Below are 19974 nucleotides of genomic sequence, written 5' to 3' on the forward strand. Positions count from 1 at the left end.
CCAACCAAAGCTGTTCTTCACAGCTCACACTCCACTAATAGAGTTCTTTTAACTCCGGTATCAGGGATGGCTTCAAGGAGATAACTTCCCCACCTCTATAAGTTTTTATTGCACTGCGATCTTAAGGTATATTGTGCCCCAACCAAAGCTGTTATCCATAGCTCGCACTACACTACTAGAGTTCTTTTAGCTCCGGTATCAGGGATGGCTTCAAGAAGATAACTACTCCACCTCTACAAGTTTCTTGGCAAAGGAATTCTTCAAGTTGGCTAGCAATGGCGAGACCATAGGTCATCAGGTACTCTGGAGTTTTCTCCTCCTCCTCACAGAATCTGCACTAGTCGTTTTCTGCTACCCCCTTTCTCATTAGATGCTTCCTCAGGGGGCAATGCCCTGAGGAGCTTCTATCCTGGCAATTGTATTGGCCTCATTCATTATCATTTCCTTTGATTCCCCACTGATCGGGAACCAAGACCAAGCAAAACTTGTTAGTCTTGCCTAATTCAATGAGTTCACATGTATGTTCTGCGAGATCTCATTCTCGTTTTATCTTGAGAAAGACATCATACCTACTTTGCCCAAACAGAGAGATGCTCCAGGTGCTCCAACAAGTTTTTTTCTGTTGTTTATGTTTTCTGGGCATTCAATGGCGCATTTGGTCTATTGATTAATCCTCCTGAGTTCTTCACTACAAAAATCTTTCTATTCCCGAGAATTTATGATGCTCAAAGAATTGTCACTGGTTTGAGGAGGACAGCAAAATAAAGCTAACGTTATGGTTCTTGAGCAAAAGTTCTTGGTTCATGGTTCTTGTTTAAACCATGGGTACCATTCTCAAGGATCAGGAAAATCCTAGCTGACAATCCTGAGTACTCATGAACGCCAACCTATCAGAAAAAATTCCATTCATGACGTGGGACTTATCCAGAAGAGCCTGTATTATTTCCAGTCATGAATCCATCGAATCGACGATGGAATAATGGCCCCAACGACAAGGTTCCACCCCCTGATATCGATGACGGATGGAAAAATGGCCGAATCAACTTGTCAAATTGTTTCGCGGCATTTACCTTGGTTGAAATGGGAGCCAGACATGTTTCGGCATTTATACCGATACAGTGGAATTCACTTTGAGTGCTTCACGCAACTTTGATGTGACGGCTCATACTCCTGCCTCCTCATTCGGCGACATGTTAGGCATTATCCGGGGTATTGTTTCCATTGACATATACCAGAAATTTTGTATTAAGTACACGTAATCTCAGATTACGGAACGCATCAGATGATCGCGTTCAGTTTCAAACTGAATCGTGAACGTGCCACGACTAATACGAAAACTTATTACAATCGGGGCTAATTCCTAGAAAAACAACAAGGATCCAGTTGAATTCTGAATCTCGATCGATTATCGTATAGCGCAATGCTGAAAAATTAATAATAAATCTGCCAGGCAGCTTTATGATAAGCCGATACATTCATCATTTCTCTCCATTGAAAATCGACTCTGCTGAAGGGAATTAGAAATACACCGACATGTGCAGCAATTGAAGCTTATATATCCAAAAGCAGGATCTAAACTTAGGTACGAACAAAAATCCTTCATATATCCATAGTTTTTTTTTCAGTAAAACGGTCAACGAATAAGTGTCATTTCGATTTACCTACTGGCGAGGTTGCTTCAACTACTCCGGCAATTTGAGTGGTTTGGAAAGTTTGAAAAAAGGAAGATTTGTGTCGAAAGCATAGAAAACTTGCAATCACATGAGGAGAAACACAACAAGCAATTCCACGTAGTAAGAAATCATTACGAAATATTCAATAATCTCGAATGTAAAGTGTTCTTCAGACGTGGTGTAAAAATGCTGCTAAGAAGATGAAAAATGTGAAGGAAAATTGAATTTGAAGCAAAGTGTATATGAAATACCATTTCTGCCAATCAATCACGATTGGAAAAACCGAAAATCGAATGTTTACAAAACAAGATATTCAAGAGAAGAAGTAGCAGAACAAAGCCAGATACCTTCCCCATTTGTGTCGATCAGAGTCGCCAATGAAATAGTCCCAAGAGGCATTTTGATCCATCGATAAGTATATACAAGATATAATAGATTTATAGCAGGGAAAAAAATGAAATTCAAGGCAAATGACAATGTAATTGTGAGAAGGTTTTCCCACAATGGAGACATTAACTCTTATTTTCATTTCGTCATTAAGCTGCATTGGGATGTTAAGTAATGAGCCGAACATTGATTTTCCCATTATCATTCATTTGAACCAGTCCACTGCAGATCTATAGGGATTTCTTATTGTATCGAACTTTTATGCTGCTTATAGTTTATTTTTTATGGATTATTTATTGGTTCTTGAAGTAGCACGCAAGCTGTATTTGTAGTTATTTTGTCCAGAAATTGCTTGTTGTAACCAATGTGAGAACGTTGTTTGAAATTTTATTTCTTTTACTTGAAACTTAACGAGAAAATCTTTGGGAGACATAAAACTCAGTTTCCCCAATAAATTAGTCGTAAATCATTAAAACCTTCCATTCGTATTCCCGCATATCTAAATGAATCGTTCAGAAATCCAGTTTCCGAAAATGATAATGTATGAAAACTACTGCTGTATTAATATCCAACAAACTGACACTCTAAGTAAGTATGCAGAATGTAGCTCAACGTATATACTTTAGTGCGAGTAATTTCCGGATGATGAAATGTTATTACTCAATTCGCGAAGCAGAGGATCTGGGAATATACAATAACTAAACATCATCAACTCTGCAACAAAATGTTATTTTCAACCTCGCTCCAGACTCGAAACATCATTCTACATTTCATAACCGCACTCATTTTGTTCTTTTATTGTGAACTATATTCCGAAAAAATTGGGCTTCATCAAAAAAAGGCTCAAGGAATTTTCAAGAATTTGGACGAATGACATTTTGGACGTTAAACCTCATCTACAATTCATAAATACCAACTTCTGACATATATATCGTGAAAAAGTACTCACTTTTATATCCCAATCATGCCTCAAGTTCTATTCCTGAAGACACTGCAGCAAGGGAGTACTGGGAGATAACAGTCTTTCACCAAAAATTTTCGGAATTCACTTCACTCTAATTGTTCACACCAGAATTTCTTGCGTAACACATTCTCTGAAAAAAATAGCTATTATTTGATTTCTATAACACTAAAAAAAATCACAATTCACATCAAAACAGAAATCGAATGGAGAAATATTCTCTTGAATTTCGAAAAACTCCTCCTTCAAATAAGAATAAGTTTCAAAGTAGTTAAACGTATGGCTTATATTACAATTATAAAGATATACCTATTTTATATCGACCTTACAGGTTTCAAATATTAAATTATGCCCTCCTGGAGAACCACCATTGTACTCATGGAGACTAATGAATGAATAAAATTGGAAATCGAACGTCCTTTGACAACCATGCTTCAGTTGAAGTAAAAATTAAGGAAAAACATATCGAGAAATGATATCTACTAGGTACAGCATCAGAGCTGGAGTCGTGAAACACATTTTCTTGTATTTCAGTCCATGAATTCTTTGTCAAGTTTTTGGATGGCCAACGTAAGTCAACTGCCAAATAATTTAAAGGTCTTTTCATGTTCCTGTCACCTAGGATAAGTCGAGGACCGAAAACCCCATCAGCACGTATCAAAGTTTGATAATGGGCTCGAAACCCAAAACACGTGTCACTGACTGAAATAATTATTTTCCAATTGAATATCATTATAAATCCAACAGAGAGCAAGTTATGCACGATACAGGTTGATATTCTTTTATGCATCTTTAGCAACTGCGTGTCTCGGTTCAGCGTGAATAAATGATTCGATTCACTTACCACCCGTCCATTCAAACAAAAAACTTTTTCTAACCATTGGCAACATTTCAGGATATTATTTTTACTAGGGCGCGCTTAAATAAATCATAGATGCCATCTCTCCGGCTCCGTTTCACCTTAAAAATTAATCAATGCACCCAATTCGTGAAAGGTTCCACGAAATCAAATATTAACGAAGAACTGGGTTGGTCTAGGGATAATTTCCTACCCAGTTGGAGCCCCGTAATGATTTCGAAACGAGCGCAATATAAAAAATACCGTGACTTTTCCTTAGTGCGTTCATTGGAATCGAAAATTCAAAGAAAAAAACTTGATTCAATTGGTGAAAATTTAGGTTTGATAGTGAAGAAAAATATATGAAATACTTGTTCGAGTGTTTCTCTAATAATCACATGTTGCAACAATTTCCAATGACAAAGCTTGTCAGCGTTTCCTCATCGTATGTTTCGCAATTATTAGATTTTCAGCATTCTAGATGTAGAGTAGGTTTTGAAATAATTCGATGAATTCACACCTCTTACACAAAAATGACCGCATTCAATTTTAGTTGTTCTAAACTGGCTTGAGCGCCGATGAGAATGCAATTAATTGGAAAAGCATTGTGTTGAATAGCCTGAGATAGTTCCCCAAATAAAAAAAACAGAAAACAATTTGTTAGCAAATGGTACAATCCGTGAGATATTCATTGATTAAGCTCCTAAACTGAAAACAATTCCATTCACATACTGTAAATGTTTCAATGAAAGCGTGTGCAGGAATATTCACCAAACAAAACACAAAACGATGTAAGATCGCCAGGAAAAATTGCTTTCGATCAGCAATTCGTAACAGAATTCCAATGAATATATCGACTGTTTCAATAAAAACGCTCTGCAATGAAATTTTTTGTAGCTAATGATTCTATTTAGAGCTTTGATCACTTCAAATGCGTTGTATTCTGATGAAATTCGTAAATTAATTAATTGAATACAAAAATGATAAATCATGGATTCTTCTTCAAAATCAACTAAGGCCAATACTGAGAACGACAATGAGGAAAGGAAATTAGGAATTCGAATTAATAATAGTCAATATGTCAAACACGTCTCACATATGCTCATTTATGAAGGAAATGTGGAAGTACGAGAAACACTTAATTAACCGATCTTGTGAGACGTTTCTTGCCCTTGCTCTTCCACCCCCATGAGGATGAGTATATGAAGCATTTCTACTAATATGAAACCGATTCCACGCTCTAGTAATTACACTTAAAATGAGTTTTATGTAACTTCTTCGTAACTAATCCATTAAGTGTCATGAGGACCAAATTTTGTGTGAGTGTGATACGAAATTTTAGAGTGTATAATGCCATATTATGTATTTGATTTCAATATATACCCATTTTTAACTACCTTTGTTACGAATAAATATTTTGTTGTACATACTTTTCCAATGAAAAATCGATATATTTTTACACAATTTCAAATTTTTTTCAGTTCATTCAAGATGATTCGAGAAAGTCTTCGTATTCATACCCCTTTATTCTAATGAAATTCATAACAGGAGGTAACCATCTAAAAAACAAAAATTCGATGCAGTTATTTAAAAAATCAATATAAATAAATAAATTCTCCTTTCCCTATAGACGAGTATGTCTCAACGAACCGCTTCAGTTGTTGTCTGATGAAGGATTGTAATCAAACGCCAATTAATTTTTCAATAAGGCGGGAAAAGGGGGTAGCAAGCTGCTTTCAATCGATTCGCCAGGAAATAATTTGAAATCTGTAATGAATGATTTCAGAAACTTGTACCACAAACAGCGACCAGCGACGGGCCCGTGTTATTATGGTCGTCTGTCGTAATTAAAAGGAGATATTGATGGTGTAGTTCTTCCTAATTGATGGTAGTCCGCCGGCTTTCCCATTTCCCAGATGAATTCTTCCACTCTGCTCTGCTCACTGCCTCCTTTGATCGAATGAATTTTTCGTTGAATTATAAGGTGGCCCTGCCATTTTCCATCACGGAAAATATGAATTTTCCGGAACACCACACCATCGACTAATAAAACTGCGCCCGTTCAGGTACCGTGAATGCTTCCTATTACGGAAATTCTTAAATCATGAGAAATTCGTGCAATTCCGCAGACCCGACAAGAACTACTTCCGAGCAGGTTTTAGTACGCCCGCTCAAATATGTTTTAAGAGTACACGACGCTAATAGAAGATTTACGGATTAACCCCTCATCCCTGATTATAACAAAACCGTAGTTTCCTTTCATCTCCCATCAAAAATGAAGGGAAAACCGCAAAACAAAAAGAGTCTTCGCTTTATGGACCAGCATTTCTGCAAAACAGATTCCAACTATTCATTTCTCCTTATTTTTCATAATAATAATAATCATTTGACTTGCTCGAGCCATGAGATTAAAGAGCTTTCAATTTTTTAACATTGATTCAGTTAAGAGATAATACAGATCATGCTAGTTTTATAGCTTGGTGATTCGAGAGCACCATTCAATAATGATAATTCCATAGTATATACAGGGTATCCTAAATTGCTTGATTTTGGCTGTTTGTTCTAAACTGATAGGTAAATAGTTACCCACACACATCAACATTCAACAGAATGTTCAGAGCACCATAGCTTCAAAATTCGGTAGCTAAAAGATCCATTTTTCCCTTTTTAGATTCTATATTTCAGCTGAAAGATTCTGCGTTCATTTTGCTTTTCAAATAAGGTTTTTTGTTGAGTGGAGGTTCCATTCACTATTCCAGGTTATTAACAACCCAAGTTCAAACTTACGAGGATTTTTTCGAATCATAACTCACCGCAACGTCCTCGAAATTAGCTGCTCTTCCTACTTCAACACATTAAACAAACTTAATTCTCAGCAAGAATCCAAATTATCAAATTCTCCGCAAGTTTTAGTTTCTTAACCGGGGAAAATGATTTATATAACAACACTTTATACGTTGTTGGACAACAGGTCGTGCAGACTTGAATACATTCGAGGTAAGGAATGGAATATGCCCTTATAAAATTAGTCATCCCTCAATAAGTTGTATCTTTTACGATATGAAAAAGACGAGTAAGCACCGATAAGGCGTGTCAGCTGTTCGAAATTACATTGCAGGCCGGAGAAAGTTTATTTTTCACAGATTATATACCCAGCGTTGAGAGGCAGTTCGCCGAAGAAGTTCTAAGCATTTTCAGGGAGGCTGCTGGGACGGCGAATGAAACAACTGCTACTTTCTCTTGGAAAATATTGAAAATTCCCGTTGAAGTTGAAGCCTTGCAGGAATAAGAAACATTCGATACCTCGATAGATCGGAGAACTCACCAATACCCCAGAAATCTACCAATTTATTGCTAGATTCTACTGATTACATTGTTTTCTCCAAGTGCGCGGTTGAATTTTATGTTTCATCGATTAGCAGACAAACAAGAGAAAATTACGATTTTCTTGATGATCAATAGAAACGTGAGCAAGGAAAATCGTGGTATATGATGTGAAAAAAAAATTCGCTTAAAATTTACAGCAAAAGTGAGCGTGGTGCCATCATTTGGTCCCTACAGCGTATTCCGAACATACTCGTGGCATGCACGGGGGCAGTTTCCGGAAGAAATCGGATGAAATCTAGGTGGACGACCTTTGTTTCCAACAAAACAGCGTAACAACACGCGAGTTAAAAAATGATACATATACAGCCGATCGAGAAAACTTTCTGACGTGACCGTCAATATCTTGCAATTTGGCTCATATGGAATATTTCTTGTGGCGATCTTTGAAAAGGGCACTACTAACGGTTTCCACAATTTCAAAACCATTATTCATAACGATTTCAGTCATGTGAATTAGAGGACCGTTCGAAAACCTCTATTTACAGACCTATTAATCTCTTGAAATATTTTCGAGAAAATCGATTTTTTCCATTTTTCATTTTTCGATTCACTTTGGAAGGCTTTCTGGTGAGCAACTGACCGTAACAGAATCAATTATTTCGTTGTTGGGGAACTTCAGAACATATTCTATTCGTGAAATATCCTAGGACCAGTGATAAAATGACCTAGTGCTTGAAAAGAAGTATATCTGACCCTTTAGAGACAAAGAAATTTGAAAAACTTTATGGAAAACTCGAACCATTTGCCATCCAGGTGCTGACTGATGCGTAAAAATCGAAGGTTTTTCAGTCTTGGATACCCCTAAATAAAAATTGACCCCATTATTTAATTTGAGAACGCTGATTATGTATTGTTCCTGTTTGAGGGAAGTGAAAGCTATTGTATGCCACTCTCCATTAATTAAGTTCCCAAGAGAACCAAGTAAGATTTTCATTCGGTAGAAAAATTGTACATAAATAGATATCCTCCTACCTACCGCCTTATAGACAGAATTTCTGCTGTTGAGTTGGAAGCTGATGGCGTTCAGATAATTAGATATCTTTCGTCCGAGTTTTCGCCGAAGGAAGCTAGGGCTGTTTCAATAATTGCATCATCGATAGAGACGCATCTGGCTAGAACTATTTTGCTGAACCCGCGGCGCGCGTCTTGAGTTGATGTGATTATTAAAACTGCACCAAGGCGGGAATTACACATAGTTTTCAGAGTTTGCATCGTTCCCCATAACTTGGAGAACGGGCACGTTTTCTGAACGGGAGCGTTCAGGAGTCGGATGCCGAAATCTTCTTCAGAATATTGAATTCGTAGATCTGATTCGGAGAGGTTCTGAATTTCCGATTTTTGTCATATCAGCGACGAACTTAGGAACAAGTAGCGCTATCTACTGCGACTTATTGATTGAGGCATGCTTTTAATCAGAAAAAGAGGAATAACTGTTCAGCCCCATTCATGAAGAAGGTGAAATCCATATACGTACGAGGATATATTGAAAAATTCATAGCCTACTATTGAACCAAACAAAATTTCAATGTCAAAATACTTTATTACTCAACATATTCTCCTTTTAATTGGATACATTTGTTACAGCGGACCTGCAACGTCTCTAGACCTTTCCAAAAATTGTTTCTTTTTGCTCTGCAAACTAGACCTCCACAGCTTTTATTACCTCGTTGGAAGAAAATGTACGACCTTTTAAATTTTTTTTCAGTTGAGGAAAGAGATGATAGTCGGATGGAGCCAAATCTGGTGAATTAGGGGGGTGTTCTAGTAATTCAAACACTAAATCACGAATTTTTTTCCATGGCAACATGATTTGTGTGCAAGGGCGTTGTCCTGCAAAAACAAAACACCTTTGGATAGCTTTCCTAGTTTTTTTGTCTTTAATTTTTTCCGTAGAGTGGTCAGTAATGTCGATTCTTAATTTCCGGTTATTATTCTACCCTTATCCAAAAAATCAATCATGATTACTCCATGGCAATCCCAAAAAACAGAAGCAAGAACTTTTCCAGCATATTATTGGACACGAAACTTCTTAGGTCTTGGAGAACCAGAGTGTCGCCATTCCATCGATTGTTGCTTTTTTTTTGGATCGTAGAAATGTACCCAAGTCTCATCCATTGTAACAATTCGTTTTAAGAAGTCTACATCGTTTTCAAATCGAGCACAGATCGAACGCGATGCTTCTACCCTTGCACGCTTTTGGTCAACATTTGGGGGTCCATTTTGCAGCAATTTTTCTCATATCCAAATTGACGTGAACTATATGATTAACGCCTTCGTATGAAATGTTCAGTGCTTCAGATATCCGTTTCAGCCCAATTCGACGGTCTGATAAAATCATGTCATGAACTGCATCGATATTTTCGGGGACTGACACAGAAACTGGCCTTCCCGATCGGTCATCATCTTCAATGGAAAATTTACCTCTTTTGAAGCTTGCAGTCCAATTTTTCACGGTCGCAAACGAAGGACATTGATCACCAAGGGTTTTAAGCATATCTTCGTAAATCTGCTTACCTCTTAACCCTTTTAAATACAGGTACTTGATAATGGCTCGATACAATTTTTCGATTTTCACAGTTTTGGTGGACATCTTCGTTCTTTCAATTTATTGCGTAACTCTGGCTTACCTTTTTGATCTCAAACTTCACACTGACACTTCTAATGAGTTATTGTTCGTTGGTATGGTAACGCAGTATTTTTTTATGCATGGAACTGGTCTAGGCTAACTAGATATCAATACATCCTCGTATACTCAAGGCGTTTTTCAGTGCCTTGGAGGAAAACCCATTAAGTGTTTCAAGAAAAATGTATGCTATTCCAAATATGCCCTTTTCATCGTTTTTTCCATAAGAGTTTAACAGAAAAACTTGAACGCAAATTACGGTGAGCAGACAAATTTCCTTTTTTCGAAATTCAGCTGTCATGAAACTTGAACAAGAATTTCATAGAGGCTCATAACTCTTTTATGTCCGTATTCAACCGTTTATTAATAATCAAGCTTCATGCGAAGCAGGAAGAATAGGGGTAAAATTCGAATTTCCCATTCGATTAACAAAACGTGTGAATATTGCCCCGATATATGTTTCGAGGCAAGTTCATTACACATTCCTAGTGGAAATAAGTCGAGTGTCGCCTACAATCAAATAATAGCTATGTATAATTAATACCCCGTTTATCTATGACGACGCCAGTGCAGCATGGAAAATATTAACGCTGCAAACCTAATTGAATGATTTCCGAATAATTCCATCCCCGACATGTCCATTGATTGATTTCAACATAAAAACCATTCAATCATAATTTTCACGTACACCGGACCTGAAATTTTACTCCGAATTCTGATTCTATTCATTTCGTTTGTCAACTACCATGTGACACAAGGTAATCAGGAATATGGGATATAGAATGGGTGTACCATATAATGTTTTTGTCAGTTCGAAAATGCTGACTACCATACCGATCGCGTATTATTCAACGATTAATTGAATCGATAGGGCATTAATCTGATATCTTCCATTTTGATTTCGATGCGGAAAATGTGAAAAATAGTCGAGTGCGTCCGGATATTCATTATTTACACTGCCTCTGGTTTATTATTTTCGATAATGAATCTACGGAATCGTTCACGGAAAAAACCATTACTCTCCCTTCAATTTCCACGGATCACGTGTGAAAACGTTTTATGAGTAATGTTAATAATCCTGTTTATTTTTTTTATTTTTTTTCTGAAACTATTTCATTTCCTTTCATGTTGTAAACTCGCAGAAATTCTGAAATAAAGACACTATTATTATGACTTTAGCCTTGCGGCTTTCAGGCTTTCACACTCCTCTGTAGAAGAGCATTCACTTATCCCAGACATCTCAGATGTCGAAAGGATTAAGCTCGACCTCCTGATGTCGATCGAGTCCTTCTTCCTCCTTTTGTTCCTGGTGTTCGTTGGGTTCCTGAACTCCCTGCACTTCCTGTAGAAGAGGATGGTGTCTTTTCCAAGTTCTTCTGCATTTCCCAGCAACTTGCGGACCTTTCTCGCTGTAGCTGTAGCTTTCTGCATGAATCTATAGATATTTTCGTCTAACTGAAGTTTCCTGATATTCTCTGGTAGTTTCTTCGGTACCAGACTTGGGATGGTCTTGATGTCAACATCCATTGTCTACCGGTTTGTTTCTCGAGGTCTCTGTATTTTGAAATATTTTCGATGTGCCTATCTAGTAGGTTGTTGTTATTTGAAATCGCCACGTCGATGAACAGAGCCCTATTCTTTTCCTTACTTAGCAATATGAGGTCAGGTCTACTGTGAGTTATTTTCCTGTCTGTGAAAACCCTGAGATTCGAGTAAAGCTTGTGATGATCATTTCCCAAAACAGCATCTGGATGTTTATTCCATTTTCCATTGACACTTTTGTTTAAGATCTCCTAATCTCAAAAGTTTTATTGTTCATTTATATAAAATCTCCTGTCATTTTCACATTCAACAATTTTTCATTACATCTAGTCGTGAGCTGGAGAAGATTGAATAATTTCTTCTTCATGTTATACAAAATGAGTGTGCCAGAAAGAAACTAAAAGAATTTTCATCTTTGATGACCAAACAAACCAATCTTACACCAGCAAATCTTAAAAAAACCAGTACAAGCCTTTGAAAGCAATAATTCTGGGCTAACTGACCAAGAATCCACACCGATATATGCATTGTTTGAACAGAGATGATCTACATCGAAGAATATCAATCGAAATAATCATCATCATTCATTTTTACAATAACTGGTCAAGGTTTCTAGGTCTTTGAAGTTTGCCTTCTACCACATGATGTATACGGGAACTGTAAAAGAATTTCCAATAAATTCTACCTTTAATTACACAAACAAGGCACCATATGTCGATAGTTAGTAAGGTTATCAATTTCGAGAGCATTTCATTTTTCATACTTTCTGTCTCCGCAGTTTCATAATGAATTGCATGGTTCCCCCTGTTAACCTGGATGATATGCTTTCTGTATGATCAACAAGCAGGGCCTTTGAAGTTCTCACTTCTCAATTTGTGTATCATTCACTCGAATAAGCTCTTCACGAATGACACTTACCTTCAAAATACAAATGTAAATTCGAACATATTGTATGGTATACGTGTATCTTGAATTGAAAATTTCTGTTGATACTATCGGGATTCATTCAATTTCGCACATAATATAAGCATTTCAATGGACAAATTCGAGGTTGTGGGAGATCAATCGGACCGAAATAGATTCACCTACGCATCTAAAGCACAGAATTTTGATTAATTATTCAGCATTTGATTGAGCTCATCCCTCATTGTAATCATTTATAACCCACTACAGCTCACGTAATGGAAACTTCCATGAAATCCAGTTCATGTGAGGAAATCGTGAAGAAAATTCATCGATTACAAATTCTAATACCCATGTTAATCTTTTAGTACGGTGAAAGGAAAATTGATGGCTTGTAATGTCATGCTTTATTGGAGAACCAAGTGACATCGATGTTTGTCCGACAAGAAAACAAATCCAGACTCGATAGTCCCGTTCACAATAAGTTATTCCTATGAATTAATTCAATTTATATGTTATACGAACACTACATTTCAATAAATGATGAATACTTCATACAAAAAAAACATCGAAAATGCAGGAAATCTAATTTTAGTAGTTTCCCAAAAACTCCTTGAGGGCAATGGCTGTAGGAAAAGAATATTTGATTTTTTCGCAATCTCGAAGACTCAAAAGACTATAAATTTGTGAATAAAATGTTTTACTGAAGTTTCACTTGATTTTCTGTCCTCTATTCGAATTGGAATTCGAAAATTTTCCTAGTTTCCTCAGAGATATTTTTCTCCACTACCTCGCTACAGATTCAGACCACAAAAGCTGTGCAATGATGAATCATTGAAGGAATAAGTAAATATTTCCTGCTTTTTGAGAATATATATATGCGATAGCTTCGAGTAGAAAATCTATAAATGTGGTCTGTCTGTACGTTAACAGAGAATACCTAATATAAAATGTCGACTGGAGTGAAAAGGATATTTTCCAAGAATATCCTCTCTGGGAGTAAATTTATTCTAACATTTATATTCAGGCTCATGTATTGAGGAGACCGAGCTCAGAGAAAATATCTATTTTGTTAGGCGGAAACTTCATTATTCATTCATTGGAAATAGCTTGCCTAATTCTCAAAATGCCAATATTTCTTCAACATGCCATAAAGGTGGATTCTGCTCCTCTGAATTTTCTATTAACAAATTATCGCATAAGTAATTCGATCATTAAATATTCCCAATAGTGTCAAGAGGTGCACCCAAAAACGAACACAAATGAAGCTGATTCTCAAGATGGAACAACCTGAGGAGGTAAATGAAGCCAGAAGAAAAGAAAAGTAAAAATAATGTGAGAAATGTATTCATCTGTTCACCTCAATTCAACCTTCCTATCTATATTTGAAAATAGTAACGATCGACAAATTTCGAAGATTTTTTGTTTATTTCTTTCACAAATCTTGGGTTTTTTTCAAGTAAATATCCTTTATCAAATCTTAAGTTCAGCATTCACGTCATGAAAATTCGTGGATTTTCATATTACCATATACATCGTGAGCTTTTTCCTTATAAGTGAACCATTCGAAAAGAACATAGTGAATTTGAACGAAAGAACCATTTATAGCAGTCGATTGAGCTCCAAATTCCGCCTTTGTCAAAACCCAATAGAAAAAACACGACAAACAGCATAACTGGATAATTCCAGTAATGGCTGTTGACATAACTAGGACACCAGAGTATCTGACTGAAACACTCTTCATAACTTCCCCCTAAATAATCAAATTCGTAACTTAACCAATTAACATTGTTGAACTAATTTGTGCAACTAAGTCGATTCGTATAGTTGCGAGAGTTATTTGTCGTTCGATGGTAATCGATGGTGAAGATTTGAAATACCGGTTGCCAAAAAAAAAAACATAATTCGGATACGTTTCGTTTTCACCCTTTCTACGGGTAGGGTTGTATGTTATTCGTTCCTTTGGTGTGTTTCACTCAATTTACACGTTTTTATTTCAGGAAAACACCCATCAAATCGAATTGAAACTCAGCAGCAGGAGTAGCAATGCCAAAAAAAAAATCTCGGAATTTTAATGTCAGAAACCATACTGTATTTAAGCAGGGGCTGATAAAAAATGTACATGAAAGACCCACACTATTTTTTGGTAAGGAATCATCTCTCGAGTTTTTCCGCAACTATCCATTTATACCCTGTATAAATGCAGGGTAGAACTGGTCAAAATAAAGCATTTCATCAAAAATCACCTATACAAAACTTTCAAAATGACAAAGTTGTAAAAAAATTCAAAACGACTACTGAAATTGATCCTAGATCATTTGTCATCTGAGTTAACGCAAAGCAATGGGAAAAAACTTATCTCGTGATGACTGACTGAACCATGTGGATTCGTTTAGGATATTAGCACGTTCGATATTTACGTTGTAATGTAAATGGAAACTTAGGATTGCCGAATTCTTCACATTATTTGGTAATTTAAATGACTTTATGGAATATCCCATTTCGATACCCACTGACAGAAAAATACTTAGGACCAAGTGTAAAAATAGAATATTAGTTCAAATCCCACCAATAAAATTGGCCCAAATTGTTCAGGAATTTTTTCATAATGGCCATCACAATCTTTTCTTGTTCGAATTCCCAACAATCGTCGCAAAATGGGATGAAATTGGGCAACAATAATAGTCAACAATTGAGTACAGTTTTTTCGCCCTAAATCGCACAATACAACAATTTTTTCAAGTGACCTGATGCAACTAATCAGATAGATTCAGAAGTACCGAGTCCATTCATTGTCCAGCCATATGTTTAAATTTTGTTTCGTTTTTCCGATGCCTGAGTCACCTTCCACAGTCCCGTACTTGGAATTTACTAGAACTTCTAGGGGTTGTAGCTCAGCCATATTGAAAGTTTTGTATAGGTGATTTTTGATGAAATACTTTATTTTGACTGATAAAAAGCCTCACCTGTATGTAATTCAACCCACTAATTATGAAGCTGATGCGACAAAACAACTTTATGTAGCCATTCTAAAAAGACTCCAACTAAGCATGCTTCGAGTGCATGCTCACTAGGTCGAATCCGATGAGGATTGAAAATAAAAGCGAATATTAATTCAAAGACATTCGACGGGTGGTGAAATCGTTCACTACAATAATTAGACCTCAACGGAAGCTCAGTTTTGAGCACTCAAACTGCATCGTGTGTAATCACTCTGTAATCTAATTACGACCGAAGGCAAGTAATCGAACATACAGTCGTATTAACGATCGTCTGTTTCAATAGCTGGAAATTCCACCGAATCATAACACCACGACACAATTCGGGTGTGAAAGATTATGAGACGTCGATGTGTATTCACTAGGAATTATAATTAAAGTTGATCAAGTGAAATCGAACGAATGAATACTTATTGTACGATTGTACGATAACGCACCTTTTCACAAGGTTCAAGTGAAAGAATTTCAGGACAAAACTAAAAAAAAATCAACCACCGTATTCCCCTGATATGGCTCCACTCGACTTTTTTTCTCCCAACCTCAAAGCAACACTTCCAGGCGGGGCAAGATAGAAGAAGAATTCTTACTGGAATCCGTTCCTGAAAAATGTTCCGATGTATTCGACGAACTCTCGAATCATCTCAATATCTTGCAATTTCTTCTGACGGTTCCACATCTTCAGAGTTCCGGGTATCGGGTGAGATTCTCATTATGTGGGTTTTCCAAAGTATGAAAGCATAATTTTCACACAAAGGAGGAGCAAGAATCTGCGATGAAATTAAAGTCAAGATTACACCAACATCATTCAGAATCCTCCGGAAAGATCTCATATTCCCGCCGACTTGTTATTGATAAGGAGAAGATCAAAGATGAAATTTATTCGAGGAAATGTCGGATGTGTGAATCGCAATTTCTTCATGTCCTGGCAATACTCAGCGAGTCTGCTGGCTATTCGAAATTCGGAACCGAGCATAGACGGCGGGAAAAATTTTCATGCGACCAACGTGATCGATATTTCCCACAAACACAGGATTCATTATTGAAGTGAGAAAAATCAGATTGAGGAAAATATGTTAACTCGAACAGTCCTAACAAAGAAAAATTTTATTTTCTTTTCTTATTTTAATTCAAATGCTCTGTGCTCTATGTATATACTAAAAATCAGAATCAACTTTGAATTTGAAACTGATAAATATTGCTGAAAATTGTAATGAAACGTTGCTTTTGAACTGGGCTATAGGCAGCTTTGAGCACAGTAAAATTATCTCATTCATCGTAATACTCTCAGTTCTATACTTTAAAATCGATGAAGGGTTGGTTATAATATTTTCGTTGTTTATCATCAACATATCTCTTATCGAACGTTCATTTTCTGTTTTAATTTCAAATGGAGAATTGCAAGAAAAATCTCTGAAAGAAATTATAAATTCCTTTCTACTATTATTCGCAATCTCTATCAAACAAATCTCCCGATTATTTTTCCTTTATCAATCCGAGCTTGATCTAAAACTCATATTATTACTCATATCAGAAAATTCAGTCGACTGAGATGGTTGAGAAGTTGAAAAAAGTAGGGTTCACGCATATGCATGAAGTATCGATTCAGATTTCTGAAAGGAAAAGATTTATGTACACTTTTATGCGAATTTTACGACACAAGAATGAATATCATGATGCGAAAAGTTGAAAAAGGTGACCTTTTCATCGAATACGATGTTGAAGTGCCACCAAGTTTTGCCTTTCAATATCCAAAGATGGAAAATATTCGCTTTGAAGTTCCCAATTAAATTCTGAAAGAAGTTTTTACATCTTTCATTCGAGAAGGGACCATCGGGTCTCACATGTTCCATTGAAAATGCTCCCGATTTATCAGGATTTCACTAATTATGCATACAATCAGAGGCACGTTAATTAATATTTTTGGCGTGTGGAGGAATGAAACTCACCCTCTCGTCCATATGTATAAAATCCAAATCCAGTGGTTCAAAATTATCAGAAAATATTTCACATTCGCGATGAAAATGCGATTATATCGATCTGATTAATCAAAATTGAATTTGCATTTTTTTTAACGTGATTTCTAGTACTAGCATAGAAAGAATGATGAAACCTCACATATAGCTTATAAATATGGTACTAGATTTTTTCTGTCCTAGCAAAAAATGATTTCAACCAATATTTTGCTATCTTGTGTTGAAATTCGATCAAAATATTTTGGCTTTTGAAGAAATGTAAAACTCAATCAACGAACTGAGTGATCATCATCGATTATATGTTCAGACTTTATTTTTTCGAGTTTTAATTCGTTCAAAAAACTGAATAATTCGATTTAAAGTGACATCACAGTAGATGCATTATTTTTTATATACATTTCTCTGTCTATTTTCAATTTTGCCCTTTAAAAATACCTCTTTCAGAGAGAGGGTTGAGAGAGATATCTTGCAATAATCTATAGACCTGAGTATCAGAATAAAACCTAAAAATAATGTTCCCTGAAAGATATTATGAGATGTAATATTAAATCATGATGTTTACGTGAATTTCCGCTATCAATGGTATATTCAAATTATCAATGAAATACTTAATAAAAATATTTCTGATAATGGGAGATCATCAACCAATATTTCGAAGAATGAAAGAATTTTTGGGGTAGTTGTAGTAAATAGTTTCAAAAACTGCACAAAAGTGTCCAGGTTGAATGTTTGTACAAGAATTAAACGATTCTCACTTCGTAAGTGGACCGAATCCATCCAACATAGTCATTAATTCTTCGTCTTAGTACTAGGCAAAAAAGAAACGAGTCCAAGAAACAGTTTTCCTTGGATGCTCCAAGATCATGCCCCCCTCTGGGAAATTATGTTCTGTTTTTGTTTCCGGGGACTTTCGAGAGAAAAACGAAGAATTTGTCGAGCAAAGGCACTTTATTAAATCTCGTTTTCGCTATATTTAAAGTTTGCGACTTCGCCAATAACTATTCGGGAGAATTTTCGCGAAATATTCTACGCTCTCGATAAAAATCGGTTCATTCAAATTTTGATCAGCTCTTTAACCGTCGGAAATGTCGTTTAATAGATTAAGAAAGTCCAGGGCCAAAAATTCACAATCTTCCTTTTCAGACTTTCAAATAATCTATAACAAACAAAAAACGCCCCAAATCTCACGAAGAGAAGCACATGGAAAAGTTCAAGTGAAATGAATAGTGTCGCAGTCACTACTCGAAAAACTCTGAATTCGAAAAAAATCCCATGTGCCAAGACCAGCATAACCTATATGAGAATAAACTTGGATACTTAGGGGAAGAAATAATGAATTTTCCAAATTTTTCCCATAACATAAACTTGATGACACAAAACACCAATGATTTTTCGAACAAAATTTACAAACCACTTTACGTACTTTTCCGAACACCTTTCAGAAACGTTCCGTCAGACGGATTACAGCCACTTCCTGATCTCTAATCAGGTTGGAAAAGCGTGGAAAGCGGTCGGAAAAACGTGCTTACCCCGTCGCGTTTGGCAGGCCACTGTTGACAATACACAGAATACGACGTATGCGCACCCTGAGCGCGCTAAAGGATTTTAGACCAAGATAACGTAGAGGGCTCTCCTTTCTTTGCTTCGCGCTTTCTATCATAAAAACAAATGAACCCCAATTAGCCCGCCATATGTAAATGGTACCCGACTCTACAGAGTGTTAATGAAGCTGTTAAGCTCACGAGTAAGCAGTCAATGGAAGAATTATGAAGGCATCGGGACCTTGCCGAAATTCTCAACCACCCCTTCCTCATGCCGCATTATCACATCCTCATAACATGAGATGGAAATTCGGGAAAATGCAGAGGAATCCAAGATTTCGAGTTAGAAGAAACTAGCTATTTCCCAATGGTTCCAATTAATAGTTTCAAAAAGCAGAAGTTTTCTACGTTCTTGCTATGCCTAGAATATCTTTTTGGAAAATAAAGATATTATCCTTAGATATGTATCTGGAAAGATGATAATGAACTGGTCATATTTCATTCAAACGAAAACTCACGTAAGGTAAACAAGTACAAGTTAAAGTAAAAGTGTACAGGTAAAAGTAAAAATACAACTAAAATCACAATAAAAGTTAAAGTACAAAATGTACAAGAAAAAAGAGAATACAAGAAAAAGTACAAAAACCAATGAAAATGAAAGCACAAGTAAAAGTAGGAGTAAAAGTACGTGCAAGATTTACAAGTGAGATATATCTCGAAGAGAGAGGCTTCTGAAATTGGAAATGTTAGGATGACAGTAACGCTTAGAAAGTATTGATAATAATAAACTGGAGCATTCACACACTCAATCCCATTGTAAAGTTCAATCCTATGGATCTACTTCTGATCGTTCAAAATATATAAAGATAAAATCATTAATGAAATTCATATTTATCGTTCCAAGTATCGATCATCATTCGAATTACGTCATGTTGGAAATTTCCCCCCTGTATATTCACGTGTTAAGTCCGCAGTAAACAGGGAAAACCTCTAACTTTAGCAGGCAAACTTCCTAAAACCCCTTCATAACGCTAGAAATTCAAATCAGCAAAGGCACTGTATGGTTTCACTAGTTGAATGTGTCAAAGGAGTATTTCCAAAAGGTCAGGGATCAATCCCAGGGGATATTTGAAGCCCTTATCCAGGG

At 36.2% G+C, this 19974-nt stretch overlaps 1 protein-coding gene across 2 annotated transcripts in view; it reads right to left on the bottom strand.

Moving 5' to 3' along the window:
- The window catches only part of LOC123322236 (hemicentin-2-like), a 297343-nt gene that overhangs the window by 270133 nt on the left and 7236 nt on the right, over nt 1-19974 (bottom strand). The window contains exons 1-2 of one of the 2 annotated variants that reach the window (XM_044910148.1): nt 18710-18830; nt 3010-3154 (exon numbers count right to left, since the gene is read on the bottom strand). The gene's annotated coding sequence lies outside the window, so the exon portion shown is untranslated. Of the gene's footprint in view, nt 1-3009; nt 3155-18709; nt 18831-19974 lie in introns of those variants that run through there. The other variant, XM_044910147.1, reaches the window with a different exon arrangement.

Source organism: Coccinella septempunctata, chromosome X (assembly GCF_907165205.1).
Source record: "Coccinella septempunctata chromosome X, icCocSept1.1, whole genome shotgun sequence".
NCBI lineage: Eukaryota > Metazoa > Arthropoda > Insecta > Coleoptera > Coccinellidae > Coccinella > Coccinella septempunctata.